This window comes from Cyprinodon tularosa, unplaced genomic scaffold, assembly GCF_016077235.1.
Source record: "Cyprinodon tularosa strain WSP-4 unplaced genomic scaffold, ASM1607723v1 ctg5, whole genome shotgun sequence".
Taxonomy (NCBI): domain Eukaryota; kingdom Metazoa; phylum Chordata; class Actinopteri; order Cyprinodontiformes; family Cyprinodontidae; genus Cyprinodon; species Cyprinodon tularosa.
In genome coordinates this window covers 4399575-4405574 of record NW_024039229.1, presented here as the reverse complement: position 1 = coordinate 4405574, position 6000 = coordinate 4399575, and positions in this window count along the sequence as shown.

Genomic DNA, 6000 nt, shown 5'->3' with positions numbered 1-6000 from the left:
GAGGAGTAGGGATGGATTGGGGATGGATGGAGGGTAAGGGGATGGATGGAGGATGGTGTGGGGATGGGGGATGGATGGATGGTGGATGGAGTAGGGATGGAGGAGGGGATGGAGGGATGGATGTAGGGATGGATGGATGGGGATGTAGGGATGGATGGTGGATGGATGGATGTAGGGATGGATGGATGGATGGATGGATGTAGGGATGGATGGATGGATGGATGGATGTAGGGATGGATGGATGGATGGATGTAGGGATGGATGGATGGATGGATGGATGGATGGATGGATGGATGGATGGATGGATGTAGGGATGGATGGATGGATGGATGTAGGGATGGATGGATGGATGGATGGATGGATGTAGGGATGGATGGATGTAGGGATGGATGGATGGATGGATGGATGTAGGGATGTAGGGATGGATGGATGGATGGATGGATGGATGGATGGATGGATGGATGGATGGATGGATGGATGGATGGATGGATATAGGGATGGATGGATGGATGGATGGATTCTTTTACTTTTTGGTTTGGAATTTAAAACTTCCTCTTTTTTGAGAAGGGGAACAGAGTAAAAAGAAGGAAAGAGATTTACAGTTTAGAGTTGTGTCTAAATCTAAATTGTTATTTAATAGTCTGTTGTTGTTTTTATTCATTTTAAACGAATCTTTGGACCACTTGTCGGTTTTCTCTAATTATCCTGAAAAGGTCGATCTCTGTTTCGCTTGAACCAAACATTCGGTTTGCTGCTGAGTCACCACAGCTTATGCTTCATCTGTTGGCATGGCAACCGCCTCCAGCAGCTGCGTCGGTTGTGGGTCGATATGGTGGATTATTGGGGTGTGGACCTAACCTAACTGCTTCTGTTCCCTCTCTGCCCTCCTCCAGGTGAGGAAGCACATCACAGATCTGTATGAAGACCTGAGGGATGGACACAACCTGATCTCCCTGCTGGAGGTCCTCTCTGGAGTCACACTGGTATGAAAACTCACTTTTCTTCCTCTAAGAAAACTCTTCAGGAGATCAAATAATTTGTTGAGGATCTTAGTCTGAACAAAGAGCAGCAGCACCTCAGGCTGGACCTGATGGGTGCTGGTACTGATGCAGACAGACGGGTGGCTGTGATGTGACGCAGAACGGGTCCGACTGACCACTGCCTCTGGTCTGTTTGGGTTCACCACACCCAGGATGCTGACTGGGTTCGTCCAGAGGGACAGATCCACATAACAGACCCTGACAGGCTGACAGTTTCAGGCCAACTGGGACATGATGGCCCACAGCATCCCAGTGATTGTGTTTGATGACCTAAACAAAGGTCCTGAGGTCACAGACTTTAGAGCTTTGAATCAGAGCTTCAAACTGCTGACATTCAGCTTTTTTTTTATTTTTAGGAATAATTTAAAAACTAAATATTTAATTCATGACTATAAAAAAAAAACTGCAGCAGAAAATTTTTCATCCATCTTTAATTTTTTTGATATTTCATTTTTTTTTCATTCTCCTTTACCCTCTCTGTTTATTTCCATCCCTGTTACCATAGCAACAGAGGGGCATCTTTGCCCCTAAAAAGGCGTATTCCTCCCGACCCCCGCCTCTCATCTTCCTTAAAGGAGAGGAGGAGGAGGATGATGAAGAGGAGCAGGAAGGAGCTCAGGGAGTACGTTTGATTCAGCAGCATCTCTGGCCCTCCAGTTCCCCCTCTGCCCTGCAGAGGGAGCCGTGGGGTTGCATGCGTGTGCTGTGGCACCGGTCCTGCAGAACCAGGCTGCACACCGGTCACGGATGTTCTGCATGAATTGCAAGAAGGTTTTGCTAAACTATGAATGACAGACCTACGGAAGAGGATTGGGGCCAATAAAAAAAAAAAAAGTTAACTGATTTTTAAATTTTATTTCAGTTTAACATGGGGGAAAAAAATCAGAATTCTGACTTTTCTCTCAGAATTCTGAGATTAAAGTCAGATTCTGAGAAAAAAGTCAGAGTTCTGACTTTTTTTATTGTCAGAATTCAGTCAGAATTCTGAGATTAAAGTCAGAATTTTGACTTTTTTCTCAGAATTCTGACTTTTTTTCTCAGAATTTTGACTTTTTTCTCAGAATTCTGACTTTTTTATTGTCAGAATTCAGTCAGAATTCTGAGATTAAAGTCAGAATTTTGACTTTTTTCTCAGAATTCTGACTTTCATGTCTGACTTTAATCTCAGAATTCTGACTTTTTTTCTCAGAATTTTGACTTTTTTCTCAGAATTCTGACTTTTTTTCTCAGAATTTTGACTTTTTTCTCAGAATTCTGACTTTTTTATTGTCAGAATTCAGTCAGAATTCTGAGATTAAAGTCAGAATTTTGACTTTTTTCTCAGAATTCTGACTTTTTTATTGTCAGAATTCAGTCAGAATTCTGAGATTAAAGTCAGATTCTGAGAAAAAAGTCAGAGTTCTGACTTTTTTTATTGTCAGAATTCAGTCAGAATTCTGAGATTAAAGTCAGAATTTTGACTTTTTTCTCAGAATTCTGACTTTTTTTCTCAGAATTTTGACTTTTTTCTCAGAATTCTGACTTTTTTATTATCAGAATTTTGACTTTTTTCTCAGAATTCTGACTTTTTTTCTCAGAATTTTGACTTTTTTCTCAGAATTCTGACTTTTTTTCTCAGAATTTTGACTTTTTTCTCAGAATTCTGACTTTTTTATTGTCAGAATTCAGTCAGAATTCTGAGATTAAAGTCAGAATTTTGACTTTTTTCTCAGAATTCTGAGAGAAAAGTCAGAATTCTGACTTTAATCTCAGAATTCTGAGATTAAAGTCAGAATTCTGACTTTTTTCCCATGCTAAACTGAAATAAAATTTAAAAATCAGTTAACTTTTTTTTTTCCCCACTGGCCCTAATCCTCTTCCGTACAGACCTGTTCAGGGAGATAAATGAAAATTTTTACAATTAACCTTATGTAGAAAAATACGAATTTGACAAAAAAATCTGAAATCTGTTCTTATGGAAATCAGATCAGTATTCTTTATTTAAGCCGCATTTATTGATTTATTGCATCTATTTAAAAAGAGAAAGTACAGCTTAGTTCAGCAAAGTAGACATTTTTCCACCAACAGGATTGCTGAAATAACCTGAAATTAAGAGTCTACCTCCTTTCCAAAACATTTAACACAAAGAAATCAGCTTCTTAGGCATCAGTGAGATAAAACTCACATCTAGCCTTGTCTAGCAGGTGTTCTGCTTATGTGAATCCTTTTATAGTAAAGGAAAAAATAAACTCACATTGTGTAAAAATATGTGAACTCACATCTGGTTTAACCGACTCATACTTTATTAGTGACGACGGGATAAAAATCTGCTGACAAATTTGGACAGAATTAGACGAAATGAAGTGTGCTGTTTAAAATCCAAGCCGCATTGTTTGCTTCACACCTTTAGCATGTTTTTAACCACTGATTTTTGAAGACAGCGCCCCCTGGAGGACTGTTTTCATTGTTTTTGACTTCACAGCATGGAGTTCACTCACCTGAATTAGTGCTCTGTAAAGCATGTTCGTTTTCTCACGCTCGCTGTTTGCTGTGTCTCGTTTCAGCCCAGAGAAAAGGGTCGGATGAGATTTCATCGACTGCAGAATGTCCAAATAGCGCTGGACTTCCTGAAACAGAGACAGGTAAGGAACCCGACACCCGCAAAAGATTCATTAAAGCAGCTTTGATTCAGTTTCAGCATCAAATCTTTGGGTTCACACCTGTCATCATTTTAGGGTGAATTTTCCTGATATTAGTATCCTTTATGTAACCCCTGATATCTACCCGGCGCCCCTCAATGGCAGCCCCTCCTCCCCAAGGGGATGGGTTGAATGCAACAGGTAAATTTCTCCAATGTAAGATCAATAAAGTTCAATTATTATCATTATTATTTAGCTTAAGCTGCAGAAACGATTCAGAGGAGCAACATCTTTTAATTATCATAGCAACTTTGAGGCAACATTCACACTGCAGGCCTTAATGCTACATTTTTTAGTGAAATCAGATTGTTTAGCACAGTCGTTCACATTTCCAAATATATGCAACATATAAGTGATCCCATATGTGAGCTGCATTCATGCAACTTAGGTGGCAGTAGAGATGCGATGGCGTCATAGGCATCGAGCGTGCTCTGTGTTTACGGAAGTAAACATGGATGTTTGTCCTGGAGCGCATCTAGCGATCGCTCATTTTTTTTCCAAACAGAGCCAGAACATTAAGAACAATATTTTCAAGATCAAAAAGAAAGACTGCTCTCTGCATTATCGTCCGCCACGGTTGTTTTTCTTTTGCTTCTAAAAGACGCAGAATAGGGAACTTTGTTGACTATAAATGACGTTCAGGTCGGATTACCTGGTCGTTCAGATGCAGATGGATCGGATATATACAGATTTAGGATCACAGGGATTTAGGATCACAGGGCCAAGTGGCCTGAGTCACGTTGAAAAAAATCGGATCAGGTCACATTTAGGCCAAAAATTGGATTTGATGATACCTCTTTCCCACTGGCTGAAAAACCAGTTTAAACCCGAGAACAATCGTCTTTTTATTTATAAATATGTTTATTGTTCCAGTTTTCCTTTGGATATATATTCTAGTTTCTCCCGTGCAGAGTTGCTCGTCGTTACTTTAATCCACTCTTTCACTCCAGGCCTTTCTGTGGTTTTCAAAGCAATTATATATTTCGCCAGTATTAAACTAAAACTTTACAAGTTTCTTGTTCTTTGTGTTGCATTTAAAGCTATTTGGAAAACCATCAATAGGCATTTTACATTTAATCAAGGGTTAGTGTCATGTTGGGTTTTAGGTGCTTGGCCCACATGCAGATCACACTCGGAGGCAGTTTTAGGTTGTTTATTTGAACCAGACAAAAACAGCACGGGATGAGTAAGCTAGAGAGACACGGAGCAGTGAAGCGCGGCCCAGGGACGCTCGGATATGAGGAAGAAGAGGGGTTGGAGGAAGTGGTTAAAATAGCGTACCGAGCAGAGAAGCTGACGAACAGGAAAAAAGGCGTACCACTTGAGATCAGAGGCGTGCACAGACATTTTGGGGGGCAGGTGCTCAGGAGGGGAGGGAGGGCACTTTTTAGCGCACGTGGAACACTTAATTATAAAAAAAAAAATACACACGCATTTTGAATGAAATTTGACTTTTAATTGCAACATTCTCTAAACGTGACTTTTCAATGGAAAAAAGTCACACCACCAACAGAACTACTTTAAAGTAGTACGCTTGTCACGTGGATATGACTTATGGTAGCCTACAAAATAATAGCTATTTTAATACCTTTTGTACAAACCACTTAAAAATAAAATGTGCTTTTAAATCTGCTTAATCGTATTGAAAAATCTGCTTTTAAGATTTTTCAATACGATTAACCCTCCTTTCTTGGCATTGTGCTGCAATTACTAAATCAATATACAATTAAGACAATAAAGAGACCAAAATGTGTTAATTTATGTTGCCTAACAAAACCTATACAACAGAAAACGTTTGTCTTAACACATAGATTTGCACTTGCAAACTCTACCGAAATGATTTGTAGCCTATGTGGTCGTCCTCACGTTATCTGTCATTGACTTGGGCTACAGTGTAAAACTTTATCTAGCCTAACTAGTTTATCAGGTGACCAGTCGGCAAAATTGCATGTTTGGTGCTGCTAAATGAGACATTTTAATGCACAACAAAAAGATTTTGCTTGATCTGTATATTACCTGGCTAATGGGGCACGGGAGAAGCAGCCTGTCAGCGACCGTTCCTGCTATCTTAAGATGCCTACTGAACTGCTATGATGCTGTGCATCTAGCATGCCCTGCGGGCGACCGCGCGATTTCGCGTGACAAAGGAAGAGAGATAGGCTGGTCGGGTGTGCGCAAGGAGGTGGCTCATTTCGGAGCATTGTTTCAGTCATTTTTAATGGCTCAGGTTTTCAAAAGATCATTTCAAAACCGACCTCAGTAAAATCTTAATAATATTAATA